The 15178-nt window shown below is 38.4% G+C and overlaps 1 protein-coding gene and 1 pseudogene across 2 annotated transcripts in view; both read right to left on the minus strand.

Moving 5' to 3' along the window:
* The window catches only part of LRRTM4 (leucine rich repeat transmembrane neuronal 4), an 870522-nt gene that overhangs the window by 649051 nt on the left and 206293 nt on the right, over positions 1–15178 (minus strand). The window lies entirely within an intron of this gene.
* LOC136397380 (COP9 signalosome complex subunit 5-like) overlaps positions 1–15178 on the minus strand; it is a 120944-nt pseudogene that overhangs the window by 30290 nt on the left and 75476 nt on the right.

Consider the following 15178-nt stretch of genomic DNA (forward strand, 5'->3'; position numbering starts at 1 on the left):
TGGCTCATGAGCCATAGGTTCCCAACCCCTGGACTAAGCCTTTCCCACCCTTTTTGATGTAGGGTGGTATACTCAATAAGGAATCCCATTATGCCTCAGATAACTGACTTTGTATCAGAGACTTTCTTGTTTGTATATTGGATTAAAGCTTTTGGTTTCTACTCTATAAAGTGGGGCAGACCAGGAGCTTGCTCTCTCTCGGTCCTGAGATTAGTATTAGAGGAGAGAGCAGAGAAAGAAGAGCAGAGAGAAGGAGATGGGGGACTGAAGTGAATAAGTCTGGTGAGTTAGAAACCTTTGATTCTAGGAAACTCAGATAAGTCAGTAGCTTTATGAGCAATGAATGAGTGGGTTTTGGAGCCCAGTGTGTATTTTTACTTGCTCGCTGGGTGCAAGTTAGGATTAAAGCTAATGGCCCACCAGTTCTTGGCTCCATTGTTTCATTACCGACTGTCTGAATCAAATGCAAACCTGCATGAGCCAGGTGGCTGTGATGATGGCCGTGGCTACTGGCTTTATACCCAGCATTTTTTGGCTGCAGTGTTTCTTTACAGTTTGCCTGAATCCAATAAGAACCTGCATGGCCATGATGGTGGTAGCCACTGACCATACACCAACATTCTTCTAACCTTGCCTGGACTTCATCCTACAATGGATTTCTCAGTTACATGAGTGTAGGGCCAGTAGTCATGGCCATCCTGGCCATGCACCTGCTGGTTCTCATTGGATTTGGGCAGATGGTAAAGAAACAGTGGGGCAAAAAAATGGTGGGCCATTCCTTTATTAAAGTCTCACACCAGCCAATGAGCAAACACACAGGGAAAACAGTTACCGCTTCATTCAGAGCTCACAAAACCCTGACACATTATCTGGTTCCACAACCAAGAGAATGTTCTCTGGTTCCTCCTAGAACCCAAGACCTCACCAGTCTCAGTAGGGCACCCGAAGCCCCTCAGCTCTGGTTCCCCATCTGCACACCTTGTCCTCTTGCACAAACTGGCTTTTTCTTCAGCACTCTGCATTACCTCTGCTCTCTCTGCAAACCTGGCTTCTTTCTTCTCCTCCTTCTTCTCTCTCTGCAAACCTGGCTTCTTTCGTCTCCTCCTTCTTCTCTCTCTTCAAAGCTTTCTGGTGTGAAAACCTCTCCTCCAGCAAACATTAGCAAGACAATGGCCCTTCCCAAACAGGAAGGTAATTTGCAATTTCACAGACCACATATACTAGTGCTGCTCAGCCCCCAATGCTAACTATAAGTGAGCAAACATAAAAAATCATAGTTTACAAACTTCTTTGACCAACAATGAGTCAAACACATCCCTTTATTGCTCCTATCAGTTTAAGTTAGGCTTTTTGCTACTTGCAAACAAACACATAATAATTGAAAGGCATTGTGTTATGCTGCCCTGGAAAGCAGATGCTTTTATTACTTACATTTCATTAATGAAAAATAAAACAGATTTGGAGAGGTTAAATGACTTCCTCAAGATCACACATTTAATAAATTATCAGAGCTACAAATCAAATGGTCTATTTCTGATTATAAAGTTCATACTCTTAAACCTTACATTATGGGTATCCTAAATGAAAGCATGGTTGTTTAGAAAAGTCATCCTGTACTTGAATACTGGCTTCACCATTATTAGTTGCATGATCCTGGGCAAGTTACTTAAACTCAATGGGTCTTACTCTTTTCAAACATAAATTTGGAAAAATGATAGTTCCTAACTTAAATGAGGATTACAGGCATTAATATGTACAAAGTGCTTTGAAAAATACCTATTTAATACTAATCATTTAAACACATTACCTCTTATTATAATTACTAGTGATAAAGTTAATTTGAATATTGGAACACAGGGCGTGGAGGGAGACCACCCCAGCCCACATCACAAAGCTAAACCTAAGTCAGCTAGCATTTATCAGAAACATCTGTCAAAGAAACCTAAAATGCACAAATCACAATCCTCAGCTCACTTTAACTAGGTCAATTTACCCTAGAAAATAGAACCTGCTAGCCTTCAAAGGAAATCCTAGACTTTCTCACCAATCAAGTCCTGTTTCCATGTGGCCTTCTCCAAGGCTCTATAAAAGTACCTTTTGCCCAAAATCTCTCAGGAAGAGTGTTCCACTGCTCTGAGACTGAAGTCTCCCAGTCCATGGATTGTTCCCCTTTAAGAAAAGGCATCAAACTTGCTACTAAAGTTTTTTTAGTTTTGTCATTTTACACTAGGTTTGCATGTAATAGTTTTTATTAAAAAAAATTTCAGGCCCTGGCTGGTTGGCTCAGTGGTAGAGCATCGACCAGGCATGTGGTTGTCCTGAATTTGATTCCTGGTCAGGGCACACAGGAGAAGTGACCATCTGCTTCTCTACCCTTCCCCCTCTTCCTTCTCTGTCTCTCTCTCGCTTCTCTTTCCACAGCCATAGCTCCACTGGTTCAAGTGATTTGGCTCTGACACTGAAGATGGCTCAGTGGAGCTTCTGTTTCAGGCTCTAAAAATAGCTAGGTTGCTGAGCAACCAGCAACAGGTCCCCAATGGGCAGGGCATGGCCCTGGAGGGGGCTTGTGAGATGGGTCCCTATCAGGAAGCATGTGGGAGTCTGTCTCTCTGTCTCCCCTCACTCACTTATAAAACAACAACACACACACAGAAAAGTTTTCAGATGAAGTTTCCTAACTAACAGAATATAATCTCTTGGGCATATCATCACTGTCTAAATATAGCTCTGAATAAAACTCAGCTGGAAATATTGGGTTTTCATAGAGCTAAGATAAGAACAGTTGCAATGCTTCTGGTTCCATCCTCTTTTCCCATATGTATTGGACTTTATTAATTCATTTTCCTCGATACATTTATTGAGAGTTTAGCGTATGTTCAGAAGGTTTGCAGAAGGGGACTGAGCAGCAATCATAAAACAGATAAAATTTTTACTTTCATGGAGCTTAGAAGTCTTATGGGGTAAAAGACATAGACACTGAAATGGTTAGCTCACAGACACAAAATTGTATTTCTGACAAAGTGCTACAAAAGTAAAGTTTATTGTACTGTGCAAGTAAATAAATGGAGGCTCAAATCTAGTTCAGGAAGCAAGGGGAGGGTCCCCTGAAGATGGAATTTTTATTAGAATTAGTTTCATCTGGAGAAAGTGTTTAGTTGAGAAATAATAGCATGCACAACAGTCATGAAGCAGGAAGCAACTTCATGCTTTTAGGAAACTCGAACATCCTCTTGTTGCTAAAGTAGAATGATGTAGGGACATGTCATTAAAGGAGTGAATGGAGAGGCTGACACAAAATAGATACTACTGCTTATTGGCCATTTTATGGATTTGTGAATGTATCCCACAACTATTAAGTAAGGCAGTGATGTGGTTTAATTTTGTTTTTTAAAGAAGCCATCAACTGCTTTGGGAGAGGCATACAAGTAGATATGTGAACAATAATTAGGAGAATGTAGTATGGTGTTCAAGAGAAAAACTACATCACTCTACAAGGATGCTGGTAGGGTGACAGAGGAAAGTAGCTGAATCAATAATTATTTAAGAATTTGAATAAATAAAAATTGGTGGTGAATTTTATAAAGTTCATAAAATAAATGCTGTGGTACCCCACCAAATCTCATCTATTGGACCAGTGTTGTTTACCTTGTTGCTGGGTCCAAAGTTAGTCCCTAGTACAGAGAAATTTGAGAAGCTATTAGGAAGTTAGATACTGCTCCTTCTTCACACCCACACCCTAAGTTAGTGACTGCAGTCTCCAAAGAACTGCCACCCTTGACACAGAATGTCTTCTGTTCCAAGTACCTGTCTCAGTCTCTACTTCTAGGGAACTGAATATAAGATAGCTGGGCACTTGGCAAAAGACAACATATAGTATTTGCAGAATGATTCTCATTCTTCTGGCCAATGCAAATATTATTTCCACTGTGGGTAGAGTTGGTTATGAAAGTTATAGATGTGAGTTCATTTGGGGACATGTTAGGTTTGAGAACCATATGAGCCAAACAAGTAGAGAAGTCAAGTTGTTGCTTAACTCTAGATGGCTGTGGACCTCCAAAAGGAAAAACAAACAAAACTGTAATTATATAGATGCCATAAGAAGGAAGTGAGCATGGAAATGGGAGAAAGAATAGCATGAGAAAAGAGTGTTAAAGAGAAAACCAGGGAATCAAAATGGAGTCACTTGTGCTAAAGTCCATGATACTAAATCTAAATTTACTACTGACCTAATTGTAGTTTCAACCTTATCCAGGAATGTAATTTTAATTGGCCCATCTGGAGTTTTCTGATTATAAGTAAGGTAATTTGTCATGTGGACCCTCACCATTCCCCTCAGGAAGCTGAAGCAATCTTCCTGATAACCACCCCACTTCCATGAGGGAAGATAATCTTGCAAAAACAATCCTCTTTTTACTTTTACTAATAACTTTCTTGTCCTGCCCAGTTTCTGCCTATAAAATTCTTTCAAATTGCATAGCTTCTGAATCTCTCTACTTCTACACTGGATGCTGCTTGATTCGTGAATCACTCAATAAAGCCAATTAGATCTTCAAATTTATTCAATTTAATTTTTGTTCTCTGCCAAGAGACACAGCCTCCCTCAAAGATTTGGAATCACCAGTGAGCCATTTGCTAACAGCATTCTCTCCACTTCTCTGGGGGTACTTTTCATGTTGAGATTTGGGAAATTTACCCTTTTGGTTAGTTTTGGTGAGGGCACTCTTTCTAAATTGATACCAAATGTTTTTGCAGATTTCAGCTCTCCATCATTAGTACTGGTAAAAAAAAATGTGTGAAAGTTTCTTAGGCAGCGCATCAGCTAGCTTTATTCGGGTTTGATTCTGGCAGCAGAAATATCATGTTTAAACCACTCATAGTTCAGCATTCTACCCTCAAACAGGTCACTCTTCTTCCCATCTCTGCTGTGAATTAGAACTAGGATTCTAACCTGATTTCCAGCCAATGAAATAAAAAATAGAGAATTTTATCCTACTGGACAAGTTTCCCTTCCCCTGTTGCCATCTTGTCACAAAATGTCACGCTTACTGCATGCAAGTTTGAGACTATCAATTGACAAAACTGCTTTTGGCTGATTTTGCTTATGAGCTTCCATTTCTCTTTCCTGCCCGTTATCATTTCCAAATGTGAAATGTTTCATAAACCTGGGCTTGAGCTGTCTTTGCTTCAGGACATGTTTTAGGAAAAAAGAAAGATTTGTTTCATTTGTTTTTTTAATTTTGCAGTGCTCTCCTCCAAGTGTAGAGAAAAGATTTTCTTCCTATATCTCACCCCCTGAATGCAAGGATTCCAGTCATGTTAATTATTTAATTAAAATACTTATATATATTTTACAACTAAAGGGTAACACTGTGTGAGTCAAACAATTCTGGACTTAGTCACACTGTACAAAATATAAAGAATCATAAAAGATTTTTAAAAAAATATGTAGCAACCTGAGAATGTGATACAAATTATATTTCTATATAATTTCCGGAATCTCAGCTCCCACAGCTCTCAATATTGCATACTACTTAGGTGGGGGTAGAGCTTTTTTGTGTGTGTGTGTGTGAGTGTGGGTTTTTTTGTTGTTGTTGTTTTGCAGCTTAGTTAGTAACATATCAATAACAAGGAAAACCTATTTGCCTGTGTACTGAAAGGCCATTATGTAAAACTATTCTTTAGTCATGGTGCATTTCATATTTGGAAAAGTAATTTAAATTCTCTACAGGTAAGAGAAAAAAAGAAGGAATTATAGGTATTAAATTAGGCGGTTAATAAAATGGAGAGAGGAATTGAGGGATCCCTAGTTCCTCTTTGTAATTACAGCATTTTGGACTGATGTCATTGTCTTTCACCTTCTATTATTCCTCTAATTATAGGCAGGCTTATCTTCTCTGTGAAGTGTGTTTGGGCCACAGGGAGCCCAGCAATATTCACATGGTTTTTTCCTTCAAAAATAATCTCAATAGCTACTGTGTAAAAGAAAAAATGGCAGGTGGAAATGTAAGTAAATATTAGTAAAAAGGGACAAAAACAGAAGGAAGAAAAAGTAGCACTAGTAAGAATGGAAAGAATAAAGGAAGGTAGGGAAGTGGAGAGGAGAGAAAAGGAGAGGGAATGTTAAGAGGAAGGGCAGAGGCAGGAGAGTCACAGGAAAGAAGGAGAACAAAGAAGAAAAGAATTTCCTGACTGGTGATAGCGCTGTGGATACAGCACAGGCCCGGAATGTTGAAGCTGCAGGTTCAAACCTGGAGCTCGTGTCTTGAGCACTGGGTCACCAGCTTAAGCGCAAGATCACTGGCTTCAGCACAAGATCATCAACATGATCCTAAGGTCACCAGCTTGTGCCCAAAGGTTACTGGCTTGAGCACCGCCACCTTCCCCTGTGCCCCCATCAAGGAACTTACAAGAAGCAATCAGTGCACAACTAAAGTGAAGCAGCTATAAGTTGATGTTTCTCCTTCTCCTTACTCTCTTTCTTCCTTCTCTCCCTCTAAAATCAATAAATAAAAAAGAAGAGAGGTGAAACATACAGGGATATAAGGGCTACTTAGTGTATTTGTCATTGAACAGATTTATGTCTGGAATCTGCCTTTTATCAAAATACATGTGTTAAGAGACATAGAGACATAGGATTGCATTCTTATTACATGCCATGCTAAACCCTTGGTAACCTCTTATTTTTGGTAGTAAAAGTTTTCATTTTAGCATAGACGTTTAATTCATTAACTGCATAGCCTGCTCAATATAACCTGAGATTAAGTTAAATTCAAAATCCAAGTGAGCTCACAGGTATAGGTGAAGGCTGGTGGTATTGAGCCTGACTAAATAATACAATAGTTCTCTGCAAAATACCAGCCACACATGCTCCGGCCGTGAGAGCAACTTCAACCGCATCAAATGTGATTGCTGCCAGAGAGTTCACTGATTTTTCATGGAGAATCCTGAAGCTTGCTGCTTGGGTTGTTATTTTTAAAACTGTGTGGTTGAAAAGGAAAATTTCCAGAAATGGGGGAAAGTATCACCTTCTTTTCTCCTCTCTACCCTTTTGTTTTTTTTCTCTCTCTTCCTTCTCTAGCATTCTTTCACCCTCTTCCTTTCACTGATCACAACTATTCCATTAGAACATTTTCAACCCACAGTTTGACAATGTATGTATTGGAGCTTTACAATGACAGTTTCTAAAACTATAACTTTCCAAATATATTATTCATGCATGAGCAAAATGTGAAGCCCTGGGGGAGAGTGCAGTAAGCTATGATCTATGGTTTCCAAGTGCTGTCGTCAGGAGAAGCTACCCAGGATGCTCCACATAACTCGGCAGGTGATTTATTCCTATTTAGGGATTTCAGGCTGCATCATAGGCACATAAATTGAAATAAGCTGACAAATGGCTTCTATCCTTCAGCCCTGATATCTCAAAAGGGACTGCATATGCTGCTTAGTGCACAGATCTCTTGAGGGCTCAGTGAGACAGTAACAGGCCAAATGGTGCAATAGCTACCTGAGAACCTTGACCTGGTCCACTCAGTGTTTCTGAACTGAATTTTCTCACTCGAAAAATTTAGAGGATAGCCAGGATTCAGATGGCTACTAAATGTTAACATCATCAGTGTGTCTTCTCCTGTATTTAGAGCTCTTAGGAAGTTTGTGTAACTATGCAGAAAATCCCTTTCTTTTATCTGACCTTTTCTCTTTTTTTTCCTTTTGATTCAAACTGGCCTTGTGCAGCCCAGGAATACTATGTCTCACTGACCTCCCTCTCCCTTGTGCATCCACTCCCTTCATCATTTAACCCAGTGAACAAGCCCTGGTGTGTTGACCACAGAAATGGAGTTTGAGTCAAACTAAAGGTAACATCTGAGCCTCAGTTGTGTTCAGCTCTAGGAAAGCAAAATGACCCCACCAGCCACAACCTGTGAAACCAAACTGAGCAGCACCATGGCTGACATCAGGACCAGGTGCAGTCATCAACTGATCAACTGCCCCCTACCCTAGCGATGACCAATTGATAGAGACCACAACTCAACTCTACTGTAATTCACTATTTTCCCCTATAAAACCCATCTCCTAGAAGCCATCAGAGAGCCAGCAAACAATTAACCTATGACTCCAGGTTGTGTGCCATTTTCTTAAATAAACTTTTACTTTCTTTGCTGCAAACTCTCATTCATGTTTGATTAGGCTTTGCTGTGTGCAGTTGAAGGAACCTCTTTAATTCTGTAACACTTGTCCCTAAATAAGACTAACCCTGAAATAGCCCCCTGCTCATCACAAAAGCATTTTCGGTGGTCCACTGACTGGTTACAATGCATTTGGATTTGTGTAACTTTACAGAATTCAGTTCGACTTGCCAGAAAATTGTTAACGTAAAATTGTACCTTTACTTTTGTGTCTTCTGAATTTCTAATCAAATATAGCATTTTACTCAATAAATATTTAAGTGAGTGCCTAATATGTACTGGGCTGGGAGCTCTTCTAGATAACAAATACTGATGTAAACACAATTAAAACAAAATCTTATTTTCACAGATGTTACATTCTAGAAGAAATGACCAGCAAAAAAAAAACAAAAACGTTGAAATTATACTGTTTAACAGTGTGACGTGCCAAGGAAACAATAAAGCCAAAGGAGGCTCCCTGTGCTGTTTTTGCACTGGCTCTAAAGCTGCACATAGCAGGGCCCCTAGCATAAAGGTGCTTAGGCTAGTTGAGAGTTTCAGGCATGCCAACAATATGGTGCACTGAGCCATAGCTGTCCACACAGCAGGATGCACAGAAGTATGTGGGAGGGAAATGCAGAAGATATTTACCTCTGTCTCTAATGTGTGTGAGGTAGAGAAAAAACACAGAAACATTTCTGAGAAAGGGTATGCAATCGTTTGGGGTCTTGAGGGATGCACCATAATTTTCCAGTTGGCTTGATTAGCAGGGGTGAAGGTGTTAGAAGGTAATAATCTCATTGTTAGAAGGATAAACTGAATAATCCTATTTAACCAGAAACTGAATCTATCAAGGCATGGAATAGTCAGGAAACTAACGAGCTGAGCCCGAGCCTGAACTGGGTCTCACTGAAGTATAGAGGGGAAGTAAGAAGTGCTATGAGGGCAGGGTCAGATATCCCCATCCCTTCCTCCCTCTAAGCAAGTCTTGATTTTGTTGTATCCTTGAATGATTAGAAAGATTGGCCAGATTTGTATTTAGAAATATTGCTTGGTAAATGTCACTTGCAGGGGTTGATCTGGAGGGGCAGAGCTGTAGGTGGAGAGACCACTGCTCAGCATAAACTAGGCATTGAGCACAGGTTTGGAAGTTGTTTTGTTATTTAATTGTTGGCTTACTAAATTTGATTACTTACAATGTGCCCACATGGTTCAAATGACTTGCTAACTACTTACAGAATGAGCTGTCATCCATCCAATTAATAGTGCTTTATTCAATAGAGCTGATTGCAATCAGGAGTAGTATTTAGCATATTACTAATAGTTTGTTTTGTTAAGTGGCAAGAGAAGTAATCCTTCAAAGACTTGCATCCTACACTAAATGAAGAAAAATAAACTGATAAATTGCCATCCAAAATTATGTTTAAAAATTGTTAATGATGTAAAGAAACTCATACAGCATGGAAAACAAAGTAAAATAAAAATTTTAAATATTTTAGCTCTGGCCAGATAGCTTATTGGTCAGAGCATCATCCTGAAGCACAGAGGTTGCTAGTTCAATCCCTGGTCGGGGCACATATAGGAACAGATTGATGTTCCTGTCTCTCTCTCTCTCTCTCTCTCTCTCTCTCTCCCTTCCTCTTTCTCTAAAACCAATAAAAAGAAATTTGTTTTAATATTTTAAAATCTGGTTTCTATTTTTATATATATGTGTAGGTCTGCATGTATGCACATTTATATATATATATGTATATATGAATAAAAGAGACATCATTTAATAGTTGCTATCTTTAGGTAATTGGAAATGGGTGGTTTCTTTTATTTTATACTCATTGGTCTTGTCAATAAAAACCTGTTATAAACTCTGAGTAAAATATCTTAATTGGAAAAAAATATATATTGGAAGTCTTCTGTATTAATTGTTCTCAATAGTGGAACCAGATTAAAAGTCCAGCATTCCATAATGCTTTTAATCTTATGAGAAATAAAACTTGTCAAAATATCAAAATGGGACTTTATTCATTATAGAAATAAAGCAGTGTGACTCAACTCAAGTTTTCTCTATATGTTTATGTTCATTAAGACTTTTTGGAAAGTGGTAATGATCCATTTTAAAAGTAACAGTCAAGTGAGTTTATGTTATTTGAAAGACAAAAGGTGCAACTGGTAGGTCTATCTAAAGATGCAAAAAAAAATATGCAAATTTCAGGATGTAGCTCAGGACTCAAACCTGATATTTTTATCTGTTTTCTCTTATTTTCTTTCTCTATTGCTCCCTTTCCAGTTTGCTCTCTTCTTCATGTTGATAGTATTCTCTCTTACTTCACACATGTATTTTTACCATGATACAGGTTTAGAAATCAGAGTAGAAAAAGTTTAATCAGTCTCCCAGGATTTATATATCAATTCCAAGGAAGATTCTTTGGCCTATTTGGTATGTGTGTTCTTCCTTAGGACAGTGTGGGATAGGTGACAATGATTTTTCAGACCTATTCTTTCTTTCTTTTTTCCAAGTGAGGGGAGGAGAGATAGAGAGACAAACTCCTGCATGTACCCCGACCAGGATACATCCAGTAACCCCATTTGGGGCCAATGCTCTGCTCATCTGGAGCTGTGCTTATAAATGAGCTATTTTTAGTGCCTGAGACAGAGGCTCCATGGAGCCATCCTGAGAGCCCAGGGTGATGTGCTTGAACCAATCGAGCCATGGCTGTGGAAGGGGAAGTGAGGGAGAGAGAAGGGGAGGGAAAGGGTGGAGAAGTAGTTGGTCGTTTCTCTTACATGCCCTGACCAAAAATCGAACTCAAGACATCCACACCCCACCACTGATTCTCTACCACTGAACCAACGAACCAGGGCCCAGGCCTACTCTCAATGTTTGGAACTATATAATCTCTGTCACAACTACTCTGTTCTGGTGATAGAATTCAATAACAGCTTTAAACAAATCAATGGATATGGTTGAGTTCCAACGAAACTTTGTGGACAATAACAGGCGATAAGGTCATAATTTGCTGACACCTACTCTAGTGATTTCACTCTTCTTCTGTGAAATTATTTCTAAGAAAAAAGACACTCCTTCAACATGACCTATGAAAGCCTTGAACCTTCACCTCTTAGCTCATAAGTGAATTTTGATCAAAACTGTATTTTCATATATTTCCTTTAATATATGTTAACATAATCTCAAGAGTTTCTTATATTACTTTCCCAAAATATTTTAAACTTTTTTATGTAGTTAACTTCTCTAAAATTAGTAGTTTTAAGATATATTAATTTTTGCTCTCTGCAATCAGTGTATTAAAAGTCATGGAAGGTCACTGATTTTTAAACTGTGGTATAGCCAGGATTCTCTCATAATCAGTTCCTGCCCTGATGTAGCTTTCAGCAAGGCTAACAGCTTACCATCCTTGCTTTAAAAGTATACTTACAATCCTTGCTATAAAAATTAAAATAGTTTTAAAGCTATTTTACCAAACTAAATAAATCGTCCCTTACAGAAACTTGACTTTTGCATCTAGGACAGAAAATAATGGCATATGCCAATGTGGACTTAATTGAAGTTTATATTACTATTTGAATCTGGTCTAATTTTTTTAAGTCACTCATATTCTTAAGGAAAAGATATAGAAAACTTCTGTGACTAAAAGGACATTTATGTATACATTCAAATTTCTTTTAAGGTATAGCCACTTAAGGGATAGTTAACATATAATAATCACTGCCTGGAAATGGTTTTGTGACATAATTTGGCATACCAAAATTTAATTGTGGCATCAACTTACAAGCAGTCAATTATTCACATATCTGAACAGACACCATTTCAATACCACAACTATTTAAAGCCTTAAAAGAGCCCTGTGCACATGCCTGGATGAACTTGACTATTTCTAACAGTCATTACTCAGTTTATCATTGTTCTCTGCCTTACCTATCTCATTATTCCAGGAAATTGGCTCATTTCCTTCCTGTGAGGTCCACACTCTGAATAAAGTTTAAAAAAATTGAATTAACACAATGAAAATTAACATAGTATTTCATAATTCAGAGAGCCCATAGCTTGACCCATTGTTTCACTTATGCCTCATTTGAATGCTAACTTCTCAGGAAAAAATGTCCTTGTTTATTCTGTCTACAGTATCCTCTCCTGCCTCCCCATCACTCTCCATTTCCTTTTTTCTGCCTTATTTTATGAACAGCAATAATCACTGCTCGATTTTATGCTATATATTTATTCATTTGTTAAAGCAACTTTCTTCCCATGGAATTCCATGAGGGCAGCAGCATGGCCATGTAGCAGGTACTCAGTAAATATTTAAGAAAATAACTAAATAAATCATGTCTATGGGCAATGCACATATAAGTACCCTAAATTAGAAATGAGGAAAATGAGACTCTTGAGGTATAAAGTGGTCAGAAACATATAGCTAATTACTCCTTAAAAACTCTCACTGAATGTTACATTGTTTTCACCTTCCCAATGTAATAGATAAGTGGCAGATATAGAGAGACTGGCTCAAAGGTGACAGGATACAACCATACTCCTCTCTAGAGGCTGGGGATAGTGTAACAAGTGAAAGAGAACAGACTCATCTCCTGAGCAGATGAAAGGTTGTCATGGAAAGCTTGCATCTTCTTAACCCCACACTTGATTTTATTACCCTCAGTGAATGTTACTTCATTTCCTGACTAGAATAATACATATCTATAACTGTGACCAAAGTGGGCAAACCTGTAAAGCCATAAGTCTATATTCTGAATGTGAATTTATATAGATTTAAAGGATGGTTAGTATAAAACAGATCCCATATGAAATGGGATGCACCATATTTTGATAGATTTTTGATACTGATAATATTTTTAGTGTATATTCAAGAGGAACCATGCCATTAAGTACCTTCATTTGGTTTCACAAAAATATATATTCACTAAATATATACTTTACATATCCTCTCAGCCATGCATTGGTGATAGCACAAAGCAGTGGTTAGGTTAAGACTATGGCTTTGGAGTCAGAAGGGTAAAAATCCACAATTTTCAAGCTCACAGATCTTGGGAAAACAATCATTCTAAGTTGGTATCTTCAAATACGTAATTAAGACCATAAAAGTATCTTCCATATAAAAGTACTGTGAAGATTACACAACTTAATATATCTAATTAGTTTAGTACACAACCTAGAATGTTGTAAGTCCTTACTAAGTATTAGAATTCACGTTCTAAAAATTAGACATATACTTAACTGCTGAAGTAATACTAAATTACTCACAATAAAGCTATACACAGATTGTTGACCTTTTAATCTCTTTCACTGTCATATGTAGAAAATGAGGAGTGCTTACACTTGGGGAAAAAATTGGTAAGGATAAAAATATGAGCCAGGCATTTACATTACTGTAGACATAAATGAATTTATAGTGCTGATATATTTCTATTCTCTTGATATAGCATTTACTGACCATCAGAAATTACTTTAATTTTGCTTTCTTAACTCATGATTTTAATATTCTTTTCAGGCATTTGACACTGCAAGTTGCTTAATAGAAAAAAAATATGGACCTTGCTCTGGGAGTATGATATACATTTCAAAGTAAAAGATTTAAAAAAAGTTACTCGTTCAGAGTATAGAGAAGAAATTTAACAGTGCATATCATACAACCTCGTAAAATACCTCTGAGTCAGAGAACATTCAAGCAGTGTAAAACCCTGATATAAACCATTTTGCAATTTCAATTTCAGATGTTCTGTCAGTGAAATAAAATCCTCCACGGGCACAGTGATGTACAGTGCATATATCTTACTATCCCATGGATTATCAGGAATATAAGGATCCACTTACTCAAAAATACTTCTGGAATAACTAGCATGAGTCAGGCACTCTGTGAGCCACAAGAAGGGGCAGACATGAAGACTAGCACATAATCTTTAATATCTAGTTCGGCCGTCCCCAAACTATGGCCCGCGAGCCACATGCGGCCCCCTGAGGTCATTTATCCAGCCCCCGCCGTACTTCTGGAAGGGGCACCTCTTTCATTGGTGGTGAGTGAGAGGAGCAGTGTACATGGCAGCCCTCCATCGGTCTGAGGGACAGTGAACTGGCCCACTGTATAAAAAGTTTGGGGACTCCTGAGTCTAGTTGAACATACCCTGGTGGAGAAAATCTCCTAGAGTTCTCTTCTCATGCTCAAAATTTGTGATCAAGTTGAGCTGGGACTTTTGTTGGTATAGCAACTCCATTATGAATGAAACATAATGAAAACTTGCTCTCTTTGCCTCTGAGCTTTTTTTTTTTAAAGATAAAGACAGACAAGGACAGACAGACAAGAAGGGAGAGATATGAGAAGGATCAACTCATAGTTGAGGCATCTTACTTGTTCATTGATTGCTTCTCATATGTGCCTTGACCAAGGATTCCAGCTGAGCCAGTGACCTCTTGCTCAAGCCAGCAACCCTGGGCTCAAGCCAATGGCCTTAGGCTTCAAGCCAGCCATCTTAGGGCTCAAGCCAGTCACCACGGGTCATGCTATGATCCCATGTTCAAGCTGGCAACCCGGAATTCAAGCTAGGGACCTTGGGTTTAGAACCTAGGTCCTCAGCGTCTTCACTTTGCCACCTCCTGGTCAGGCACCTCTGAGCCTTTATATAAAAAAATTATTTAATGGTTTCGAAAGAGAGAGAAAGGGAGAGAGACAGGAACAAATCATTGAATTATTGTTCCACTTATCCATTCATTGATTGATCCCTGACTGGGATCCAACTACAACCTTGGCAAATGGGATAATGTTCTAACCAAGCAAGCTACCTGGCAAGGGCTCTGAGCCTTTGACCATGGTTTCATTCTGCACAGGATGCTCCTCTTCATGTCCATGCTTTTTGTTTTTCTGGTGGACCTGCTTAGCTTTGAAGCATCCGCTGAGATATTACTCCTCTATGCAAGACTTTCTTTTTCCTGTTATAGGTTATTTCAGCTGTTATGGTTATTTAAACAATCCATACTTCATCTAAAACAATCCATT

The sequence above is a fragment of the Saccopteryx leptura genome, chromosome 3 (genome assembly GCF_036850995.1).
Source record: "Saccopteryx leptura isolate mSacLep1 chromosome 3, mSacLep1_pri_phased_curated, whole genome shotgun sequence".
Taxonomy (NCBI): domain Eukaryota; kingdom Metazoa; phylum Chordata; class Mammalia; order Chiroptera; family Emballonuridae; genus Saccopteryx; species Saccopteryx leptura.